Raw genomic sequence first — 24,903 nt, 5'->3', positions numbered from 1 at the left:
CTTATACTCTTGTCAGTATAACATGTTTGATAGAGTAATTTTAGACCAGATAAATGTTTTAAAAATTCTGTTCAATCTAACAAACAATAATCGAAGCTCCATGCTAGGTGTTGTGTTAGGTTCCGGGTACGCAAAGATGAATAATAACTGAACCTTCACCTTTCTGCTGCTGACTAGTTTCTGCCTCCAATGTTCATGCCAGAGATTAGCCTGGGATGTATGGTCAGGATACATAGTTTAGCATCAGCTCTTTTCAACAGCTTTCCAAGACGGAACTAGCTCCTATGCTAGAACTGGAGTTTGCATTTCCTACTAAATCAAGAAAAATTTGCGTCCTACTATACACTTTCTGTTCTTACATTAACAGGGACAGCTCTTTCCTTATGTCCATGAAGATGAATCCTAAGGAAGCCTGGATGGCAGTTCAACCATCTTGATGTCCTATGACAGGTGTGTCAGCATACACTTAACCTGGTAAACTTTGTCTTGTCTCCACTAGAAAATTATGGATCTGTTAGGGGATGAAAGTGTGTAAGAGCAAGAGTTTGGAAGGAAGGGGGGAGGTTGAACAAATCTATGGTTTGGACTGGTCTTAAGAGATACTGTATGATTCTTGATCATCCCTTATTGGAAGGTTCTCCTCTACCTTGAAAAACACATTTCTTGTTGTAGTGACCATCTGATTTCTCTTCTTTCTTGTTTGGATGATTGGTCTATACTTCTAAATCCATTTTTTAACCCTCAATGCCTTCTTGTTAGCATATAATATAGCTTTCTCCCCTGCACCCTTCTTGCTTCTCAAAGGTACAAATGTCCTAATTGCTCAAAAAAAAATGCCAATATTTTTTCTGTTCTCATCTTCTTTGACCTCAACCCAACTGCAGACAGAAATTACTAAGCCTTCTTTCTTAAAACTATATTTTTCTTTGGACTCACAAGTTTTCTATCCCATATTTTTCTTTTTTCCACCTCATCGTTCTTATTCCTGCTGTGAGCAACTAATGCAGTCACCACTAGATTCAATTCTCTCTTTACTGTCTGTGTTTTCACTGGATATTTCATTTATATCCATTGAGTCAATAATCATCTATATGACAATGATTTATAGATTAGTAAAACCTAAGTCACTTTAGCTAGATGACCTGCAACTCCCTCTAAAATACCCATATAGAAAAAGTCCCCCAAATATCCATATTAAAAAACAAAAGTAAAAGCAACAAAGTAAAAAAAGTGCTAATTTTCCCAACCTAAACTTTTTCTTGTTCCTGTATTCTCTATCTTATTTAACATCATCACTATCCACCCCAAGTTAGAATTGAGTCAACTCCGACTCCCCTCTCATGTGCCAATTGCAGTTATTTCCTAAGACCAACCCAGTTCTTGGGTGTCTCTCAGAGGCCCCTTCAGCATCCCCAATTCGCTGCCCTGCTCTGGGCCTTCATCACTTTTCCCTTAGACTATCGCAATAGCCTTTGGACTATCCTATAACTTACTTGTAACTTTTCACGTGCATATGACTTTGTTTTCAAGTAGATAGAACTCTTGTAAAAATATTTCATATTTCCTATAATACCCAGGACAGTTCCTTATGCATAGTAAGGATTCAGTAAATATTTGTGAATTTTTTTTTTTTTTGGTGAGGATGATAGGCCCCAAGCTAACATCTGTTGGCAATTTTCCCCTTTTTGCTGAAGAAGATTGGCTCTGAGCTAACATCTGTGCCCATCTTCCTCTATTTTTTGTATGTGGGACACCGCCACAGCAAGGCTTGACGAGCGGTGCATCGGTCTGCACCTGGAATTCAAACCTGTGAACCCCGGGCCACCAAAGCAGAGTGTGTGAGCTTAACCACCATGCCACCTCCTGCAAATTGGTTTTTTAAATCACAGTTGGATTTTATCTGAGTTAAAAATGGCCTAGAGGCAAGCTAAGTTTTTCTAGGAAGAATTCTGATTAAATTCTCCTGTTTTCCATCCTGGGGAACCTCTTGGCATAGAATGCTGCTCAGGCTAGACCTGCTCTTCTTCAGTGCGGTGGGAAAAGACTTGTTTACTGGGCATCTCCAATTGATAGTTAGTACTAACTGTTTGGGTTATGCTATATTAGGCAAATATCAAGTTGCATTATGGATATGCTCTACTTCTAAATGAAATCTTCTTTGGGACTTAAATATTCATATTTATCGGTATTTACATATACAAATCAAGTTGCATTATGAGTATGCAATGCTTTACAGGTATGTGATGCTTCCATGTGAGATATAAATATGCAAATATAGTCTACTTTGTAGATTGTAAAATGTTTCTTGGCACTACTGAGAGAACTTGGGTATCCGTGTGATAATAGGTGGCTGCAGTGAGTTTAGGTACAGTGGATTCTTCTTTTTGTGTGTAGGTTAGGTTCTTAAAGGAACAAGTGGGTCAAAAAAACACTAAAATTCCCTTAAGAAGTTGTTACATGGGAGATGGATATAACCTATTGTCTCACTGAGTCCAAAATATCCATCTTTCCACCCAGTTTAAAAAATTGCTCTTTCCTTAGTTGAAAAACATGTCTATCTAACTTTTGTTTACAGCACACACTAAACTGAAAATGCGTTAAAGCCCAGAATCATACTAATGATGGGATGCTCAGATTATGAGAGGCATACGTGAACTATGATGACTGAGGGGACATGGAGCCACATCTCCCATTTCTAGCACCCTAGTCTGCCCTGTGTGCTCAATGAGTGGAAAGGTGAGGAAAATCACTTGCCCTTTTTAATTTTTTTTTTTTTTTGCTGAGGTAGATTGGCCCTGAGCTAACATCTGTGCCAATCTTCCTCTACTTTGTATGTGGGACACTGACACAGCATGGCTTGATGAGCAGCAGTGTGTAGGTTCGCACCCTGGATCTGAACCTGTGAACCTTGGGCAGCCGAAGCAGATTGTGCAAACTTAACCAGTATGCCACTGGACTGGCCCCTCTCTTTATTTTTAAATTGTTGAATGCATAAAATTAGTTTTGCATAAGTTAAACAAGCTTAGGATACAACTCCATTGAACATCCAATTATTTATGCATAGAATAGATTTTCTACATCATTATGATTTTTAGATGAAGTAATTAAATGCTATTTATTGCTTGATTTGTATTCAGAATACTTCTAAACCTGAAACAACTTTTAACTTTTCATCTTTAGCAATGAGTCTTGAAGATGAGACATAAAATTTGGATTCTCCCAAAAACTAAAGATCACATGGATGTAAAATAGTAAAATAGATCTCTATTTTACTATTATTTTTTTAATAAAGAGGAATATGTTACACTACCCCATCAGGACCTTGGCCACATTAACACAGGCATACAATGTTGTACTCTGAAATATTTCAGCCTTGTCAACTTTGAAAAGGTATAACTATTGAATTTACTTTCATTGTATAGCCCAATTTCTTCTGGAATATTGTAATTTACTGTTAAATAATGGGTATATTTTGCCTCAAACTTCTGAATATGTTTAAATAAGTCTGTGGGATTCCCTAAGGATGCAACATTTTATACTAAGGAATTGCTAATACAAGATGAGTTGTAATTATCTAAGTAACTTTTCAACCTGGTCAAATTTTCTTAAAATAAGTGGGTGTGCGGGTTCAGCAGGATCAAAGGTAATTAATGTTTTCCAGCTGCAGGTGTGATAAATACTTGCTTGTTAAGTCAATTATATTAAGACAAAACTTGAATGTGAAGTAAGGGTGTACTATAAGTAACCTTCATGTGACAGATCCACTAATTTGCCATTTGTTATTCCAGCAAAATTTGAAAAATTAGGTAGCTGAAGTTGCTGTAAGGAACACAATTTACTGCAGCGATGTCCCAAGAGAAACTTGAGACCTCAGCTTTGCCTGTTGATTTTTGCCAAGTAGTCACTGGTGGTCTGTTTGGAAACAATCTGTGATGATTTACGCCAAAGCAATAATTGTATAGAAAAATTAGAAACAATTAAACACTCTGCTTCTTGGTAATATAATGGCATTTGCTTCAGATCTGCAAGTACTCACTGCAGAGTATCAGTGGTATTGGCCTAAAATATGAGTATAATAGGAAAATCTGAGGAAGAATTGACAGCATTCCCTGTTGAACTGAAATTTAATGAGGATGGTGGAGAGATGTAAAATTGTGTGCTCTACTTGACTCAACTTTTAATTTAACTGAAAACTGTAACATGTGTTCTAAAATTATTGGTACTTAGTAAAATAAGTTACAATTTTTGCTTCTCCCCAATTACTTGGAGTTGAAAAAAAGAATTGAACCAAAGTTGGAAAAATAAAAACTTTACTACATGGTCTATACTTTTACATTCACATCTTCAGGAATTTTTAAGATAAGGAATTTAAATTATTTAAAAGTTAGTTATGGCTGATTTAATAATACCCAAAGACAAATATTTACCTGATTTATTATTTCGTTGATTGTAGGTCTCTTGACAGTGTAATATACTCTCGTGTAGCATTCAGATGCCATGGTTTTCCCAGCTAGGGGTGTTTTCAACCTTCAACATTTATTAATGAAGAAATTGACAATGTCTATGAGAATTGAGAAAGTAACTCATGATTATAAGTAGTTGAGTTTTCTTTAAGTTTGATTTCCTATCTCAAATACTTAATTTATTCATATATATATGCATATATACATTTCCTTACTATGGTACTAATTTATTTATTTACTTGCTTTTGGTGACTATTCTTAATTTTTCAAAGTTAACCTAAGTTCCCTTTTTACCTGAGAATTGTTTAGAGTAGGCTCTGTGAAAAACTGTAGTAGATGCTCAACATGAGTAGAATAATTTTCAACACTAAACTTCCCAGGAAAACATTCTTAAATGGTGCATAGTATTAATGATAAACACTGAACACATTTCTAGAGGAATGGGTCTCTGTAATGGGAAAATGTTTGGGCACTTCTGGCTTTTAAGTTAAAAATGCTGCCTCACAGACACCTTTCCTCTTCTGTTTCCTTGTGTTTCTCTCCAGCTCCTCCTTCAAGGTTCCCAGGGTCACATAGTAGGTAACAACTCGAACTAGCCCCAGGTAGACCTAGACCTGACTCTGTCAGGGGCGTCTGAATAAGATGCTCTTCCTCTCCAGCTAAAATGCATGTTAATAATACAGGGGTGATGACGATATCTCCTATTTCACAGGGTGGTTGTGGGGATTACAAGAGCTAATGTCTGTAAAACATTTAGCACAGTGCTTGGCACAGATAGTAGTAAAAGCACACTAATAATTCCTTCTAGAATCAAGAGGAAGGCTCCTGCTTGTCTCAGCTTCATCAATTACCCAGCCTTCCTCTGTATCCCAGTAAGAATCAATTCCGCATCTCCCAGTTTGCAATGTAGGCAAAGAAAAATATACGCTTCATACATTTTCCTTTCATTTCCCTTCTCAATATCGTATCCTTTACCTGAGTCCTGATTTTCCCTTGCCTGATTAATAATGATCATATTAAATAACTGAAATGATGATGACAATGGTGAAAATACGAGCAACTCACAGTTTTGAGCACTTATTTTGTGCCAGGAACTATGTTAAGCATTTTACCTGCATAATATTATTTAATCCTCAAAGAATCTTGACCTAAAAAAATTAATATACTTATTTTATAAATGAATCATATATTTAGAGGAGAGAATAAGCAATCTTTTTCTACTTTTTATGAATAAACTACCAATATCAGGTACTATATAACAACGAAATTGGAAATAGGATTAGAATTCGCATTTTTCCAAGATGGATCCTGGAAATTAATTTCTAAATAACAATATCAACAATTTACTTTACTCGGTCCTTATGGCAGGCATTGTATTACAACCTCACATGTTCTCTCTTAATTTTTATGCCAACCCCGTGAAGTAGGTACTGTTATTTTTCCAGTTTCACATAGGAAGCAACTGAGGGCAAGTACCTTACCAAAGGTTATGAATCTGGCATGTGGGGGAGCCAGGTTTTGACCCCAGATAATCTCATTCCACCCTTAACCACTGTGCTGCCCTGTCCCCCGTGTGTGTGGTGATACGGATATATAATGGACTGCATACGGGTTGTTTATCTTTTTAGCACCAAGCAAAATTTCAACCACTGTCTGAAAAATCTTTTTTTCTGTCCCTTCGCTCTGAGCTTCTGCAATCGTTGTCTTCTGTGATCAGTATAATTTCCTGCTCTTCTCTGCCAAACCACACCTCTTTCATTCTTCCCTGCACAATTTGAATCTTGACTCCAGATAGTCTTTCTGGACAGACCAGAAAACGAATGAAATGGCATGTGACTCTCATTACCAATTGCCCTTTACCCAAATTCATGAACTGAAGCTTGTGTGTTTGTGATATTTGCTTATTTTCTGTGCAATGTCAGGTGCATAGTTGCTTTTTTGTCTGCATTACAATTTTTGTAAATCCTGAGTTCAGCAAGGGGTAGGAAACAGGTTACCTCTTGGTGTCTCTCTGAAGTATATTGCATGCAGTAGGAGCTCAGTAAATAGTTTTTGATGATCTTATAAACCTAAGAGGAGCATAAACAGAAATGGAAACTGCCTTAACAATTTAAACCTGTATGGGCCATCTGCATACTGTCTGTGTACACTTCCGCATACTAAGTGTTAATTTTGAGATTCCCTCTTACTCTGGAGGCATAATAGAAATGATTAGGTTGAGAATCACAACCCTGATAATTAGCTTAGAGATTCTGAATCAGGATGTGTGCTGCAAAAAAAGTGATTTTTTGGAGCAGTTGGCCCTAAGGGGGTGGATAACCAGCTGTCTCAGATTTTATACCTGCCAACATCTGGTTCAGTCAATAGGTAGTAGGAAATGTAACAGAGCAGGAGGGAGTTCTTCTCCTAACTCTCTGTTGACCTCCAGAGAGTAGGACAAGGCCCTGATTCTCTTTTGGGAACAGTTGGAAAAATATAGAATTATTTATATTGTATAACATTTGTAAAGTGCTTCGCAAGCATTTTCTTTAAAGCTCTTGCTCTCAACTCTGTTTGAAGTGAATCTGTATGTCATCCCCATTTTATAGAGCTTTGTAAGGTGCAGAAAGATGTAATTTCTTTGCTTTGGTACCCAAATGAGTTAACAGCAGACCAGAAAAAGTACGCATATACTTTCAAGGGCCATTCTGTCTTTTCAGTTTCCATGTTATCTATTTCAAAGGCAAATAAAAACCAAGAGGGGAGGAGAATGGAAAAGAAAAATAGTAAAGTGACCCAGGAGGAAAGGTTAAAAAAACGAGAGGACTATTTATGTGTTTCTCATCTTTTTGAATCTCAAATGTGCGTTGGGTCTGTCATGGTTTAAAAATGTATTTGCACTCTATGAGATGTCCAAAGACAACATTACTTCTTTATGCTACAACTCATATAATCTTGCTCACTGATATCTCCCCCATCCACCCCCAACTGTGCTATGTAGTGGAGGAAAATAAAAAACCCCTAACCTGTAACTTTAAACTTAGAGAATTTGTGGTACTTCAGACTTTTCCAGTTTAATTGATCTCTGCAGACCTCTTCCCTTTCTCCCTTTTCTTTTTCCCAAAGTAGTACTTGGGTTCAGGAGGAATATCGATGATGGCAGGGCACTGACGTGCGAGGGGGGGACCTTAATCTTGTGCTGGTCTTGGCTGCAAGGCAGCTGTGTTGCCTTGGGTGAGGATTGGTTGGTCTAGGCTGAGGTGTGGTTGGTTGATAATGTTCTGGGTGTCCTGGTCTCCTGCTGCTGTGGTTCCCAACTGGTAGACCTCTTGGTTTGTTTCCATACTTCTGAGGAGCCCTCCCCCTGCTTTTTCATAGGTCTCATCTCTGCTCCTAGTGACTCAAGAATGCCTAGGGTGGGGCTGGGACTCCCATTTGCTATCTGCCTTTCCAATGCTATTAGCTTGTTCCCCAGCAGACTCTCAGCTACCGTCTACCTCTGCCTCAGGGCACAAGGGAACGTCCCAGTCCCTTCTATACCACAGAGGAGAAAAGGAAGGCTTGAGAGTATTAACTCAGGTTCTTAATTATTCTGCTTTGGTAACTCCTACGCGCAGGGTGGTGGTGGAATTGCTGCAAAGCCATCTCTTCCTTGATTCCCAAATGAGAACTGAGACAAAGTCTTCTTGCTTTTAGCATTCTCCCTGAATATCTAACACACCTCTTTCCTCCTAGACCTTTACCTAGAGTGCTCAAGTCAGGATGTAAGAGTCTCATTCTGCTCTTCTATCTACTTCTTCATGCAATTTAACACCCAATTCTTCGGTCTACTTGGTATTTGTGTTGTATTCGAGAAGATAAAAATTTTGTTCAGGAATTGTTGGAAACATTTGTCCTCGGTGTATCTGGAGAAATAGTGTGTAGTCTTGTAGTTGGACCAATGGATTCTAATCTTGAGTTTATGACTTTAAGCAACTTATTTAACCTAACATAATCTTATTTTCTTCATCTTGAAAATGAAATAATAATTGTTCTCTGTATGTTGTATGGTTGCTGTGAAACCTAAAATACAACAATATATATGAAAATGCTCTGGGGGGAAACAGCTCTAGCGGGGGTGAAGTGAACCCTTACAAGTACTTGAGTAGGCTTGGGGAGTAGAACTTGAGGGTTTAACACCAATAGCAAGATTCTTTCTTCCTCTCCTGAATTCATGTTTGAATTCGTCCAAGGTTGTTCCTTCATGATTTCTTCGTTTGTTTGCATCTATAATTAATTTATGTTTCTGAATAGGGAGGTAGTAATATTTTTTTAAATTTGTAATTAAAAAGAATTAACCCTGTATATTCCTCGGTGGACATAAGAAGACGTTGCAGAGTTCTAGAACACACAATCTGATAATTATAACATGTTGTCAATGTCATAAACAAATTAATGGGGAATATGCTGTAAAAACTTTGATGGGTTCTACTGTGGGCCTTATAATGGAAGCTAGATCCATAAAGTATATTTATTTATATTTAATAATACCAAAACTATGTTTACATATGTATGTAATTCATATATATTAATAAAATACACACATATATACATATAAAATACGTATAGCAAACACACTCACATACGTATATACAATTAAGAAAAGCTAGTACAATATGAAAATCCAAGCTCATAAGTACCCTAAGTTGTGGGTCTGCTTTCCTAAATAAATGAAGTAAATGAGATATATAGAGATTTCTCTTTGGTAAGACCTTATTTTTCCTATGTCATTAAGGGGTCTTCTCCATAGTTACTAAGTCAGTTCTGATTTGGAGGTTTGCCAAAATAAATTCCCATTAGCCACAAGGAAATATTGTACTTAGCTGATCTCTGTAATACTAGCTTTTGGAGACTCTTAATTCCCAAACCAAAAGATTTTGCCTAACCTTTTACAGATAGAATCACTTAGTTTGTGTAACGGAGGAGGAGAAATCAAAGAGAAAGACAGTTATAGCTAGATTGCTACGATGATCTATACGATACGATGCATAAACATTTTTTTCTTTTTTAATGTTAATATCTGTTTCCACAAATCCCTGAAGATTATACCTTGGTAAAAGTAATGGTCTAGGAGAAATATTTTATTTAAATATCTGTTATAAAATCCACAGTATACTTCTTTTTTTAAAAATTTTTTGTTTATTGCAGTAACATTGGTTTATAACATTGTATAAATTTCAGGTGTACATCATTATACTTCTATTTCTGCATAGATTACATCATGTTCACCACCAAAATACTAATTACAACCCATCACCACACACAGGTGCCGAATTATCCCCTTCGCCCTCCTCGCTCCCTCCTTCCCCTCTGGTAACCACCAATCCAATCTCTGTCTCTATGTGTTTGTTTATTGTTATTATCTACTACTTAACGAAGGAAATCATACAGTATTTGACTTTCTCCCTCTGACTTATTTCACTTTGCATAATACCCTCAATGTCCATCCATGTTGTCACAAATGGCTGGATTTCATCGTTTCTTATGGCTGAGTAGTATTCCATTGCGTATATATACCACATCTTCTTTATCCATTCGTCCCTTGATGGGCACTTACGTTGCTTCCAAGTCTTGGCTATTGTGAATAACGCTGCAATGAACATAGGGGTGCATGTATCTTTACAAATTGGTGTTTTCAAGTTCTTTGGATAAATACCCAGCAGTGGAATAGCTGGATCATATGGTAGTTCTATCCTTGATTTTTTGAGGAATCTCCATACTGTTTTCCATAGTGGCTGCACCAGTTTGCACTCTCACCAGCAGTGTATGAGAGTTCCCTTCTCTCCACATCCTCTCCAACACATGTTGTTTCCTGTCTTGTTGATTATAGCCATTCTGACGGGCGTGAGGTGATATCTCATTGTAGTTTTGATTTGCATTTCCCTGATAGTTAATGATTTTGAACATCTTTTCATGTGTCTGCTGGCCATCTGTATATCTTCTTTGGAGAAATGTCTGTTCAGGTCTTGCCCATTTTTTAATTGGGTTGGTAGTTTTTTTGTTGTTGACATGCATGAGTTCTTTATATATTTTGGAGATTAAGCCCTTATCAGATGTATGGTTTGCAAATATCTTCTCCCAATTGTTAGGTTGTCTTTTCCTTTTGTTGATGGTTTCCTTTGCTGTGCAGAAGCTTTTTAGTTTGATGTAGTCCCATTTGTTTATTTTTTCTATTGTTTCTCTTGCCCGGTCAGACATGGTGCTTGAAAATATGTTGCTGAGACCGATGTGGAAGAGCGTACTGCCTATGTTTTCTTCTAGAAGTATCATAGTTTCAGGTCTTACATTCAAGTCTTTAATCCATTTGAAGTTAATTTTTGTGTATGGTGTAAGGTAAGGGTCTACTTTCATCTTTTTACATGTGGCTATCCAGTTTTCCCAACACCATTTGTTGAAGAGACTTTCTTTTCTCCATTGTATGTTCTTGGCTCCTTTGTCAAAGATTAGCTGTCCATAGATGTGTGGGTTTATTTCTGGGCTTTCAATTCTATTCCATTGATCTGTGTGTCTGTTTTTGTGCCAGTACCATGCTGTTTTGTTTACCCTAGCTTTGTAGTCTATTTTGAAATCAGGGAGTGTGATACCTCCAGCTTTGTTCTTTTTTCTCAGGATTCCTTTAGCTATTCGGGGTCTTTTGTTGTTCCATATAAATTTTAGGATTCTTTGTTGTATTTCTGTGAAAAATGTTGTTGGAACTTTGATAGGGATTGCATTGAATCTATAGATGGCTTTAGGAAGTATGGACATCTTAACTACGTTAATTCTTACAATCCAAGAGCACAGAATATCTTTCCATTTCTTTGTGTCTTCTTCAATTTCTTTCAGCAATGTTTTATAGTTTTCGGTGTACAGCTCTTTCACCTCTTTGGTTAAGTTTATTCCTAGGTATTTTATTCTTTTTGTTGCAATTGTAAATGGGATGGTATTCTTGATTTCTCTTTCTGCTACTTCAGTGTTAATGTATAGAAATGCAACTGATTTTTGGATGTTGATTTTGTGTCAAATGCTTTCTCTGCATCTATTGAGATGATCATGTGATTTTTATTCTGCATTTTATTAACGTGGTGTATCACGTTGATTGATTTGCGAATGTTAAACCATCCCTGCATACCTGGAATAGATCCCACTTGATCATGGTGTATAATCTTTTTAACATATTGTTGTATGCGATTTGCTAGTATTTTGTTGAGGATTTCTGCATCGATGTTCATCAGTGATATTGGCCTGTAATTTTCTTTTTTTGTGTTGTCCTTGTCTGGTTTTGGTATCAGGGTAATGTCAGCTTCCTAGAATGAGTTAGGGAGCTTCCCCCCCTCCTCAATTTTTTGGAAGAGTTTGAGAAGGATAGGTATTAATTCTTCTTTGAATGTTTGGTAGAATTCACCAGGGAAGCCGTCTGGTCCTGGACTTTTATTTTTGGGGAGGTTTTTGATTATTGTTTCGATCTCCTTACTGGTGATTGGTCTATTCAATTCTCTACTTCTTCTTGATCCAGTTTTGGAAGGTTGTATGATTCTAAGAATTTATCCATTTCTTCCAGATTGTCAAATTGGTTGGCATATAGCTTTTCATAGTATTCTCTTATAATTTTCTGTATTTCTGAGGTGTCTGTTGTAATTTCTCCTCTTTCATTTCTGATTTTACTTATTTGTACCTTCTCTCTTTTTTTCTTGGTGAGTCTAGCTAAAGGTTTGTCAATTTTTTTTATCTTTTCAAAGAACCAGCTCTTGGTTTTATTATTTTTTTCTATTTTTTTTTGGTCTCTGTTCCATTTATTTCTGCTCTGATTTTTATTATTTCCCTTCTTCTACTGATTTGGGGCTTTGTTTGTTCTTCTTTTCCAGTTCCTTTAGGTGCATTGTTAGATTGTTTATTTGAGATTTTTCTTGTTTGTTGAGATAGGCTTGTATTGCTATAAACTTCCCTCTTAGAACCGATTTTGCTGTATCCCATAAATTCTGGCATGTCGTATTTTCATTTTCATTTGTCTCCAGGTATTTTTTGATTTCTTCTTTGATTTCTTCATTGACCCAGTTGTTGTTCAGTAGCATTTTGTTTAATCTCCACGTATTTGTGGCTTTCTGATTTTCTTCCTATAGTTGATTTCTACTTTCATACCGTTGTGGTCAGAAATGATGCTTGGTATTATTTCAATCTTCTTAAATTTATGGAGACTTGTTTTGTAGCCTAATATGTGATCAATCCTGGAGAATGTTCCATGTGCATTTGAAAAGAACGTGTATTCTTCGGTTTTTGGATGGAATGCTCTGTATATATCTACTAGGTCCATCTGTTCTAGTGTGTCATTTAAGGCCAATGTTTCCTTATTGATCTTCTGTTTGGATGATCTATCCGTTGGTGTAAGTGGAGTGTTAAAGTCCCCTACTATTATTGTGTTACTGTTTATTTCTCTTTTTATGTCTGTTAATAATTGCTTTATATATTTAGGTGCACCTACATTGGGTGCGTAGATATTTACAAGTGTTATATCCTCTTGTTGGACTGTTCCCTTGATCATTATGTAATGCCCTTCTTTGTCTCTTTTTATAGTTTTTGTTTTAAAGTCTATTTTGTCTGACATGAGTACTGCTACCCCAGCTTTCTTTTCATTGCCATTTGCGTGGAGTATCTTTTTCCATCCCTTCACTTTCAGTTTGTGAGTGTCTTTAGGTCTGAAGTGTGTCTCTTGTATGCAGCATATATATGGGTCTTGTTTTTTTATCCAATCAGCCACCCTATGCCTTTTAATTGGAGCATTTAGTCCATTGACGTTTAAAGTAGCTATTGATAAGTATGTACTTACTGCCATTTTTTAACTTTTTTTTCCCCTGGGTGTTTTAGTAGTCCTTCTCTGTTCCTTTCTCCTTCTATACAGAATTGATGGTCTCTTTAGTTTGACCTCTGTCTGAAAGCTCTACTCTTTAACTCCCCTCCTCCCTCATTTTATGTTTTTGATATCATATCTAACCTCTTTTTTGTGCATTTGTATCCATTACCCTCTTATCATGGAAATAGATAATTTTTCCTATTTGTGGTCTTCTCTTTTCCCCTTAAATCAGTCCCTTTAACATTTCTTGTAGCACTGGTTTCTTGGTGACAAACTCCTTTATTTTTGCTTGTCTGGGAAATTTTTAATCTCTCCTTCCATTTTGAATGATAACCTTGCTGGGTAGAATATTCTTGGCTGTAAGTTTTTTCCTTTTAGCACTTTAAATATATAGTGCCATTCTCTTCTAGCCTGTAAGGTTTTTGCTGAGAAGTCAGCTGATAGCCTTATGGGGTTTCCTTTGTATGTAACTTGACTTTCTCTTGCGGCTTTTGGGATTCTCTCTTTAATTCTGGACATTTTGATTATGATGTGTCTTGGTGTGGGACTCTTTGGGTTTATCTTGTTTGGGGCTCTCTGTGCTTCCTGTACCTGGATGTCTGTTTCCTTCCTTAGGTTAGGGAAGTTTTCATCTATTATTTCTTGAAATAGATTCTCTGCCCCCTTGTCTCGCTCTACTCCTTCCAGGACACCTATAACACAGATGTTAGTGTGCTTGATGTTGTCCCAGATGTCCCTTAGACTGTCCTCACTCTTTTTAATTCTTTTCTCTTTTACCTGTTCAGCTTGGGTAATTTCCTCTAGTCTTTCGTCCAGCTCGCAGATCCGTTCTTCTGTATCCTCTACTCTGCTTTGGAGTCCCTCTAATGAATTTTTCATTTCCAGTATTGTATTCTTCATTTCTGATTGGTTCTTTTTTATATCTTCCATTTCTTTGTTGACATTCTCACTGAGTTCATCTATTCTTCTCCCCAGATCAGTGAACATCCTTAACACTCTTTGTTTGAACTCTCTGTCAAGTAGGTTGCTCATTTCTGTTTCACTTAGTTCCTTTTCTGGGGTTTTGTCCTGTTCCCTTACTTGGAATGTATTCCTTTGCCTCCTCATTTTGCCTCTTTCCCTGTGCTTGTGTCTATGTATTAGGTAGGTCAGCTACATCTCCTGCTCTTGGATAGGTGACTTTATGTAAGTGATGCCTTAGGGGGCCTGCAGTGTGCTTCCCTCAGTTCTCAATGTTCCAGGGGTGACCCCTATGTGGGCTATGTGTGTCCTTCTGTTGTGGCCTGATTCCTCTCCCTGTAGGCACCCAGGGAGGCTGAGTTATGCTCCTGGCCAGCTGTTGTAATGCTCAGCTGCTTGTAGTTGTTGTGGGCCCTTCAGTCTCTTTATCAGCTGTGGGGAGTCCCCGCACAGTTGGCTGCAAGTTCTAATACCACATTTGTGTTGCAGTATTTCTTTTAAGTCAGTAGGCCCCCAGTGTGGCAGGTTGTTAGGCTCAGGGCCTTACAATTGCTATAAGCCTCCAGCCTTTATGTCTCTTGTCAGCTCTCTGAGGATTGCAGCTGGGTGGGGCTGGCCTCAGGCTTGGGAGCACCCAATTGTTTCAGACTTTGGAAGGTGGGGCAAACCCCCTATGTGGGTCTTTGAGAAGCAGAAGTCTTCTGCAGCTGACAAGCCCTGCCGCCTTCCTGTCCACACACACAGTCAACACAGTCCTGCCCCGTGAGTGTGCCCCGACCCCCTGAAGCGGACCCAGTCTCTCCACGCCGGGAGCCCCACACACTCCACCACCGCCCCACACTATCCACCCGCTCCTTGTGCACGCCCTGCCCCACTGAAGTTGGCTCAGTTGCCAGGCTGCAGAGAATCCAGTCACCAATCTATGCAGGCCCACAAGTTGCCTGAGGGCTAGTTCTTGGGTGGGGCCAGTCTCTAGGGTGGGCTGCCTGCCCTGGCTGAGCTGGATTAAATGGGTGCTCCAGCGGGTGGGGCAGACCCTGGGCTAGCAGGCCCCAGGGAGAACTCCAATGGCGTCTGTGTCAGCACGCCCACACCAGGCCACAACAATGGCCGCCGCCAATGTCCCAGTCCCTGGAGAGGTCTCACCTCTCACCGAGATGCGCTCAGGGCCTATTAGGTGAGTCTTTTTTCACCACAGCACTGTGCACCTTTCTTTCTGGTGATTTGAGGTTGCTTTCTGAAATGGGTGAGTTTGCGTGTGGGCCCTTTAAGAACCGGTTTTAATTTCTTTGTGAACCAGCTTTTCTAGAGGTACTTCCCAATGTTTTAGTAGCAGGCACAGTCAGATATTATGCCGCTGGTCTCAATTGTGCTGGGTCCACAAAATGCCCACAGCGGGGGCGCTCCCCAGCTCAGGGCCCGGCGCCTCCAGGGCGGCTGCCGACCTGTGGGCGGCTCCCAGCGGCCGTGAAGCTGGCGGCTTGTGAAGGCGGCATTTTTTCTCTCCAGAAGGGAGTTTCTGCCTCTTCTACCTCAACTAGGATTGTGCTTTGTTGCAGGAGTTCCTCTAATCCAGTTTTCAGTTCTGTCTCAGGGGTAATTTTTCCATGAGTAGTTGTAAATTGGCTGTGTCCGCTGGAGGAGGTGAGTTCAGAGTCTGCCTACGCCGCCATCTTGACTTCATCTCCACAGTATACTTCTGAGTAGACTTATTTTCAACGAATGAAAATGGTCTTAAAAATGAAAATTCTCTAAGATACATACATACTCATTGATATGTCTTTGAAATGAAGTTTTTAATCAGTTCATTAATTTTAGAATTGTGTCTAATGATGTTGTGAGAACTAAGAGAAAAACAATAAAAAATAATCGAGATGCATTTCGCAAATCTTAAGCAAATTATACATACGTTCTGTTAAAAAAAATGAAAGAAGTCACAGTTGTGAACATCAGACTCAGGATTCCTGACACGTATCCTTTTGAATTTGGAGCATTTGGCATTATATTGCAATGTAGGGGATTTGGTTTCAAATGGCTGGAAGACCTCTTGTACACTAGCACTCCAAAGACAGGTACTTCTGAGCAGGAAAAGGTTTTCACCTAATTTTGGAAGCATCATGGAAGACACAAAGACAACATGATACCCAAAATGATTTACCAGGCTTCAAACTCAGAGTTTCCTTTTGAAATTGAATCCAAAGGCAAGCTATATCTTGGCTGCATACTTTTTACATGGAGGATTCCTTTAAGATTTGTTGCTTCCCTGAACAAGTGTAATTCCAAAATCTATTGAGATTAATATAAAAATAAATATTTACTGAGTGTCAGCAATGAGGGAGATGTTGAAATCTAGTATGTCCTAATATTTAGTTAAAGGGCATTCTTTTTGATCGTGGTGAATTAGGCCTATTTCCTATTACTGAGTGAGAAATGTAGCAGCCTCATGGGTAGAATTGGGAAAAATGCCAGTTATACACGTATGCACAACTACCTTCGGGGCATTTCCACATTTTGCAATCCTTCTTGGTTTCTTTTGGGCAGTTTTTTTCTTTGCTTACCCAACTTGATGTTACCAACTTTGATGTTTTCTAACCTAAAAAATATAGATTTCTTATGCCTGTTGTTCTCAAACATTGGCCTAATTTTAAAGCTATGTGAAGTACTCAGCTTTATAACAGGATAGTTCCTTTGGCAAAGATTCTTTTTTTCTTTTCCTCCCTCCTTTTCTCCCTCCATCCCTCCCTCCTTTTTCTCTCTTTCCTCATTTATTGCTCTTTTCTTCCTATCTGGAATCCTCCCCCCCATATTAAAGGTAGTAAAATCTATATTTTATTATTTAAACATTTGTGAATTCTGCAATTCAAAATTTGTCAAAACACTTGAGAGCTTTTTTCTATTAATAAATGGAAAATTAAATATTAAAGGCATATTATCTACCTATAAAAATTAACATACATTAAAAAAAAACTTTCAACATTCTTTTGAATACTTTCTAGAGCACCACCAAATCATTTCCAAATAGCATGCTGCTCTGGGGCAAGGGTGGGTATTGTTTCCATCAGATGCCTGAGACTTGTCAGCTCAGAAAGCAGTTAGGTCAAATTGACACACTGTGACTTTCTATAGTTTATTCATAGCAAAATCTGAGTCTTGTACCTTGGTGATTTCTGAAAGTATTATGCAGAAAAACTACATGGAAAATAAAAACTGAGTCAGTGTGTTTTTAAAAAATAATTTTGTAGCTCAGTGTAGTTGTATGAATAGCTTCTACATTGGTGATCCCAGCCAATTTCCCCCTACCCACGCAGCCCCTTCACCTTTGATTTTAATAATACAAATAGTGACATTGAAGAATTGTTGGCCTAGGAAAATCATGAAATCAGTAAAGATTCTTCTTTCTTTCACTGTCTATCAAACTTCCACTCAAGAAATGTTAATTTCCAAAGAAATTTGATTGTTTTAAACAGTGATAAAGCTTCAAAATAGAAGTAGGACATTGTGACATTTTGGAACTAGCTACTAGAGTGTTTTAACTGAAGTGTAGGATGCAGATGAGGAAGAGGGCATTATAGAGTCTGCAAACAACATTATCATAAAATAACCCGTTTTACCACGTGAAAGTGTTTGGACTTTCTTCTCAAAGCAGAAGAGACCTACTGGAGGATTTTAAGCGTGGAGGAGGTAGTCATGACACAATTGGATTTGCAATTTAGGAAGATCCTTCTGGCTGCAGTTAAAAATAGTAGGGAGATCTCTTAGGAAGCCTTGTAATTATCTAGGTTAGAGGCAGTGAAGACTTGATCCAAGTTTGGCTGGGGCAAGGCAGAAGAGGGAAGCTACAGTAAAGATGTCAGGTCTCCTGGTCTTGGAGTTGTGGTCAGGAATACTTGGGGATTGAGACTCAAGTTACATTTTGCTTTTAGTTTAAGTGTGGATGCATTCTCCAGTCTAACATCTGGTTTCTAACTTGTTTCAGAAACCTAATCTCTATCTTGTGCTCCAATTTTGGCATTCTAGTATTATTATACATTCATTTACATGAAACATTTAGCTCAGTTAATTAGAGTATGGTGTTAAAGAAACAAAGGGAAGAATTTACTCTTCAAACAGACCTAAGTAGTTTTGTAACCAGAGACTAGGCTTCTAATTCTTAGGAGGCATCTCAAAAAAAAAACTAGCACTTGATGGGCTATAGATCAGGCTGGCCTACAGATTTGCTGAGGGCTCTCAGTACAAACATATCACCATCATGGAAACAAATGAAATGAGTTAAACTAAACTAAATTCCCAAAGTATTGGGGGCTGTTGAGAAGTCAGTAGCACCAATGTTCATTGCCCAAAACAGAACTTTGCCATAATCTCTGTATTTATATACTTATACTAGAAATCTAGCTGCAAGATTTCCACCCCAAAACAGATTTCTATGCAAATTAACTCAAATGGAAAGAGCAGATAGTCAAAAGGTATATACTCTTTAGACTTTGCCTAATTTCTTGAGTTATTTGGTAGCTTAGAACTGTTCAGGGCATGAAGAAGTCAGGGACGTTGCAGGATCTGGGGACCTTAACCAGAATTTACTGTGGAAGTTCTTGTTTGTCCTGCTTAGTTTTGAAAAGATCCTGCCTAAGAACTGTCCTGAGCTGCCTTGGGATTGACTTGGTTCCTGATTGAGCAGACAATGTTGCTAGGACAGGACTTCAATTTATTCAGTTAGGCTTCTCTCTCTGCTTTCTTCTGATCATCTCAGAGGTATTGTAGCAGCTTTCTAACAGGGGATTAAAAAGCTCAGATCTTGTTTGCCTACCTCCGAGAAACAAATGGTGAGAACAGAAGTGGCAAAATGACATTAAAATTGGTTGGCCAAGACAGCAACGGTGGCATTTGGTAGTGTTTTGGGATGTGAAACATTGATCAAGGTGGTGTCAAGGGAGTAGAATTAATGAAGGAGAAAGTGTCTGTGTTGGCAGAAGCAGCAAAATAACCTTGGAGGAGCCTGAGTTCAAGAAAGCTTGTCCATGGTGTCTGCTAGAGAGTGAATGTTTGTGTCCCCCCAAAATTTATTATGTTGAAACCTAATCCCCAATGTGATGCTATTTGGAGGTGGGCCTTTGGGAGGCGATTAGGTCGTGAGGGAGGAGCCCTCATGAATGGGATTAGTGCCCTTATAAAAGAGACACCAGAGAGCTCTCTCGTTCCTTCTGCCATGTGAGGACACAGAAAGATGACCATAGTCTATGAACCAGGAAATAGGCCTTCACCAGACTCTGAATCAGTTGGCAACTTGATCTTGGACTTTTCATCCTCCAGAACTGTGAGAAATAAATTTCTGTTATTTATAAGCCATGCTGTCAATGGTGTTTTGTTATAGCAGCCGAATAGACCAAGACAGTGTTGGAAGCAGCAGCTGAAATGGTGAGCCAACACCAGGTGTGGTAGGTGGTTGGAGTGCCTTCAACTGGTACATTAAGGTCTTGTCTTCCTTGAGCAATTACAGGCAGTTGAGCATCAAAAGAGACCATGAGCAGGAAAGGGAGGTAACCACATGAATTAATATATTAGCTCTAATTGCTCCAAGGTTTTTTTTTACTACCATAATTTGTTCTACACCTTTAAATCTAAATGTAAAACACTGAGGCAGCACTCATTGTTATGGTTTTGTTAGATTTATGAAATGTCCATAAAGTGCTTAGATCTAAGCTGGCTTTACTTTATGTGCAGAGTAGTAGGTAGAAATAGGCTTGAAGGAAATCACTGGAAATTGCAGAAAATATTGCAATATGTCAAGTGATTTAAGTTGTCAGGAAGGATCAGAGATTAGTTCAGTTACTGAATTTCATGCTTAGTTTTCTTTTTTGCCAAATAATACTGGAAAACAGAGGTTAGCTATTACTCTTACTTTAATACTTTTCTTCTTGATTGAACTTGACATTTTTATGTGGACCACAAAGCATACAAAATATAGCCATATTCTTCTTTTTCTAAAAAAAGGTTACATCACATAAAATTCAGACCATACACCTGTTTCTATTTCTTTCATGTTCTGATGCTGGCAACGGAGGATCTGTACTGATTCCTTATAGAAGATAGTTTTTGTAATGCCTCTTCATGCTGCTGGAGTACATTTATTTAGTAATCATTTTTAAAAGCTCTACGACATGCCAGACACTGTCTTGGTGGTCGGGATACATTATTGAATAAAAAAGACAAGGATCTCTGCCCTAGAATTTACATTTTTAGCAGAGGAAGGCAGACAATAAATAGTCAAATAAGAAGGAAGTAAATTATAGTGTGTTAGAAAGTGATAAGTGCTAGAAAAAAAAGAAAAAGTGGAGTAGGCTCAGGAGGATGGTGTTATAATTTGAAGTTCAGTCTAGTCCTCATTGAGATGACCTTGGGAAAAAACTTGAAGAAGGTAAGGACTATAACCATGAAGACATCTGGGGTAAGAATGCCCCAGAAAGAGAGAGTAGCCCAGGCAAATGTGTGTTGAAGGCAGATGGGATCCAAGTGTTTTTCCACATCCAGCATGCCTTGTCAGCCACCTGATGGGTGGGAAGTCGAGGCTCTTTCCTTCATTCAATAAATACATAGGACATGTCTGCTCAGCACCAAGCACTCTGCTAGGCTTTTAGGAAGATTAGTGTTTCCTGACCTCTCAGAGCTTACAATCTATTAGGGAAAATATGCATTAAACACATAAACCGTAATTGTAACTGTGAATAGTTTTCCAAAGTGTAAGGATGCCACAGAGGAATATAACAGGAGAATTTCACTTAACCTGGCACTCAGCGTTGATTTTCTTGAGGAAACGACTTTCCGGTGAGACATGAAGAATGAAGACTGAGCAAGGCCAAGGAATGAGAATCCCTTTCTAGGTAGAGGAGTGAGCCTATGCAGGACGGACTGAAGCAGGAAGGAGGCCGGCAGGCTTATGGAAGTAGACATAGGCCAGTGCGACTTGAGCGTGGAGAATAGGAAAAGATGCTAGAGTTGAGGCTATGGCCAGATGACGCAGGCCTTAGACCATATGAAAGAGTTTAGATTATATCCACGGGGCCAAATGAAGCCACTGAATGAGTTGTATGGGGTGCTGGAAATATAGAAAGGGTAGCTAACTGGGAATCACCCAAGCTGGGTTCTACTGCTGACTGTAATACTAACTTGCTGTGTGATTTGAGTAAGAGAAAAAAATCTCTGGGTCTCAATTATTTTATATATCTATATCTATTTCAATCTCTATGTCTATATCCTTTTCCACATTCCTATCTATATCTAGATGTATTTGCTAGATTACTTTGTCTCTAGGATACTGTAATAGGTTAAATTGTGTCTCCCCCCAAAAGATGTTGAAGTCATAAGTCAGTACCTCAGAATGTGACATTGTTTGGAAATAAGGTCATTGCAGATATGATTGCTTAAGAATAGGTCATACTAGATTAAGGTGGGCCCTTAATCCAACATGATTGATGTCCTTGTAAGGAGGGGGAGATTTGGAGGCGCCCAGAGGCAAGATGGCATGTGAAGACAGAGGCAGAGACTGGAGTGATGCAGCTACAGGCCAGGGAGTGCCAAGGCTTGCCAGCTTAATTACATCTGCAAAGACCCTGTTTCCAAAGAAGGTCATATTCACAGGTACCAGAGATTGGGACTTGAACATATCTTTTTAGGGAAACAACTCAATCCACTATACCCCTTATTGTTCCTATTCTCTAAAGAATTGTCTATACTCACAGTTTTGAATTTCTTACCATCCTGTTTAATCCTAGATAATTTGGTTTCTGTTTCCACCACTATAAACTAGCTGCCATGACAAAAGTCATCAATGATCCCCTAATTGCCAAATCCTTTAGATAATTTTTAATCTTCCTCATACTTGACCTTTAAGAGACATTTGAATCTCTTGGCCACTTCTTTCTTCTTAAAGCTTCTCTATCCCTTAGTTTCAAATCCACATTAATAATTTTCTTGTACTTCTCTAAATTTTTAATTTTCTTTGTGTTCTTTTCTTCTGCCTGCTCTTAAGCATTGGTCTCCCAAGAGTCCTATGCACTTTTTTTGGTTCATTCATCCATCCCTATGTCTTCACTCACCAAGTGCAAGTTGATGACTTTCAAATTTGCATCTTTAGCCAAGCCCAATTTGAGCTTAAGATTACAATATTGAAATGCCTATTGGATATCTCTGCTTAGCATATCCAAAACTAAACTCATTGCCTTTATCTCCTAACCTATTCCACTTCCTCTATTCTTTATCTAGTAAATAGCATCACCTTCTACCCCTTCATCTGAATCAGATACCTAGAAGTTTAATTAGATCCCTCTGCCACTGTTTTCCTTACAATCGTTTAGTCACCAGTCCTTCTTATTTCGTTTCATCTCCATTGCAGTGGCATTGGTTCTTGGAACGTAGTTGGTCCCCTCCCATTCCCAGCTTTGCACATTCTCAGTCTACTCTCCACTTCACCACCAGGGGGAAATTCCTTCACAAGAAACTTAAGATGTAAATCTTCTGCTTAACTCCCTGAATTGTCTTTTACTGCTTAGAGAATAAAGTTCAAACTTCCTAACCATGGTACCCACGATCATCCTTCTGCCGATAGCCCAGCCTGTTTTTTACCCGCCAGCCTCTAGCTGATGCTTCACCTACACCAGGTGGCTGCTGCTCTCCGAACATGCCGGCTGGTTTTCACAGCACTCCGCCTTTACTCTTCCGCATGCCTATTAATAAAAGCCCCTCCCCCAACCTGTCCTGATGAACATCCTTCGTCTTCCTTTAAATCTAACCTCTAGCATTATATTTTCTGTGAGTTTTCTCTGATTGTTCCCATTCCTCACTCAAAAAAATTGCCTCTCTCCTTTGGGTTGTTCTATCATATCATCTGTGACACTCGGAGGCTTTAATGAGTGTGCATCTGTTTCCCTGTCTACACTGCAAATACATTGAGGGCAGGAACTATTTTTATTGATCTTATTCCCAGGACCTAGAACAGTGCCTTTCCGTAACTAGTGCTTAACGAACATTTTTTGAAGGCATAGGCTATGCAATTTCCAGGTACTTCATTTTTAAAAGGAGCCCCGTGGTTTTAGGGTTTTGATTTCCTTATGAACCAAATTACTTCTCTGAGTTATCCAAGAAAAGGCAAATCTTGAAGAACATCCAAGAAAGAAAAAAAATATCCAGCTGAATATGAAATCACTTCATAGAGTTAATAGATAACGAAATTTCTACGTTGAACATCGAAATTTCGCCATAGTCTACATTCTAATCTGCTTTGTAGTTAATCACTTTTGCTTTAGAAATTCTAAATTGATCAAAAGGTCATCACTCAACTCTCAGTAGACACCTTAGGAGGGAAAGTATTTCTTTAAGTCAGCAATGGCTGATGAATTAGTATCTATTGTCTCCAACGGAAAGGAGTTAGTCCACTTTTCCATGTTCTCATCCTGGAGGACAGAGGGAGGTAGTGACTGTAAGCAGTAAGCATTAAGTCCTGCTTAAAGAGAGCATGTCAATAAAGGTTTCCCCACAGTGAGGAAGCTGGTCCCAGCTCGTTTTGAATGCTTAGTGCTTTATTACATTGTTTCTGGATGGCTTTCCTCCTTTCTTTTCTTACTCCTTGGGCCCCTCGTCTCGGGCTCAGTAACACTGTAGAGATGCTTTTTGACAGACAAGAGATAATCTTACACTTGACTTCCAATATCAAGGCATTTTAACTGGCACACTTTATATTGAATAATTCATGGGTATTCAAGCTTTACTTCACTCCACAAAGAAAGTGCTTTCTCTTAGCAGCCACAGTAGATATGAGCAGCTAATTCATTATTTAAAGAGATTAAGTATTAGCAACTGGTCCTGGCTCTTCAGAGCTCTCTTTATTCCCTGTGCTCGTGTTATCCCCAGCCTCTCAGCTGCCTAGAACAGTTTTTAGATTGATTTTACCATATTTAAGTCTTTTTAAAAACAGATCTACCCCAAAACCTCCCTATTTTCAGACTGCTTTGTCCTATTTTAAAAGCGTAAAGCTCTGTCTGTTAGAACTCTGTGAATCTCTGCAGGCTCACGGGAATACATACAATTGCAACACTTTTTACTTTCAGTTAAGAAAATGTGGCAGGTGGGAGGAATGTAAGAAATCCGAGTTTGCTCACATTTACAGACCACTTGCTGCAATAGGCCAAGGAAGGCTCGGGCATTTTAAACAGGTGGAGAAAGTGGATGAATCCTCAACTTTCAAGTATTGTTACTCTGAAAGGAAAAGTCCCCATGGAGAACTGTCCTCTTTATATTTTCAGAGAAAAAGAGAGGAGGAAAGGTTTCAAATGTCTGTTTCTCTTTTGTAGACAGATCTTCAGGTTGGATCTCATTCAGTACAAATTTTTACTCTTTCATTTCCAGTTAAGAAGAGAGAGGAAAATTTGTCAAGAGGTTATGAGGTTTCACTTTCCGTGAACCTTGCCAGAGGGTAACATAACAACGTAATCGGATCTGGAATGGGGAAATAGTGAGAAATGTATATATATATTTATATATGAAACTTCTTTTAAAAAGTGACTGATTCTAAAGAAATTTATTTCTAGGATATGAAATGAAAGAGAGCACTGGAAATCACGTTGCTTAAAGCACTAATAAGTGCTT

Source organism: Diceros bicornis, chromosome 1, assembly GCF_020826845.1.
Source record: "Diceros bicornis minor isolate mBicDic1 chromosome 1, mDicBic1.mat.cur, whole genome shotgun sequence".
NCBI lineage: Eukaryota > Metazoa > Chordata > Mammalia > Perissodactyla > Rhinocerotidae > Diceros > Diceros bicornis.
Note: the sequence above shows the minus strand (reverse complement) of the source record.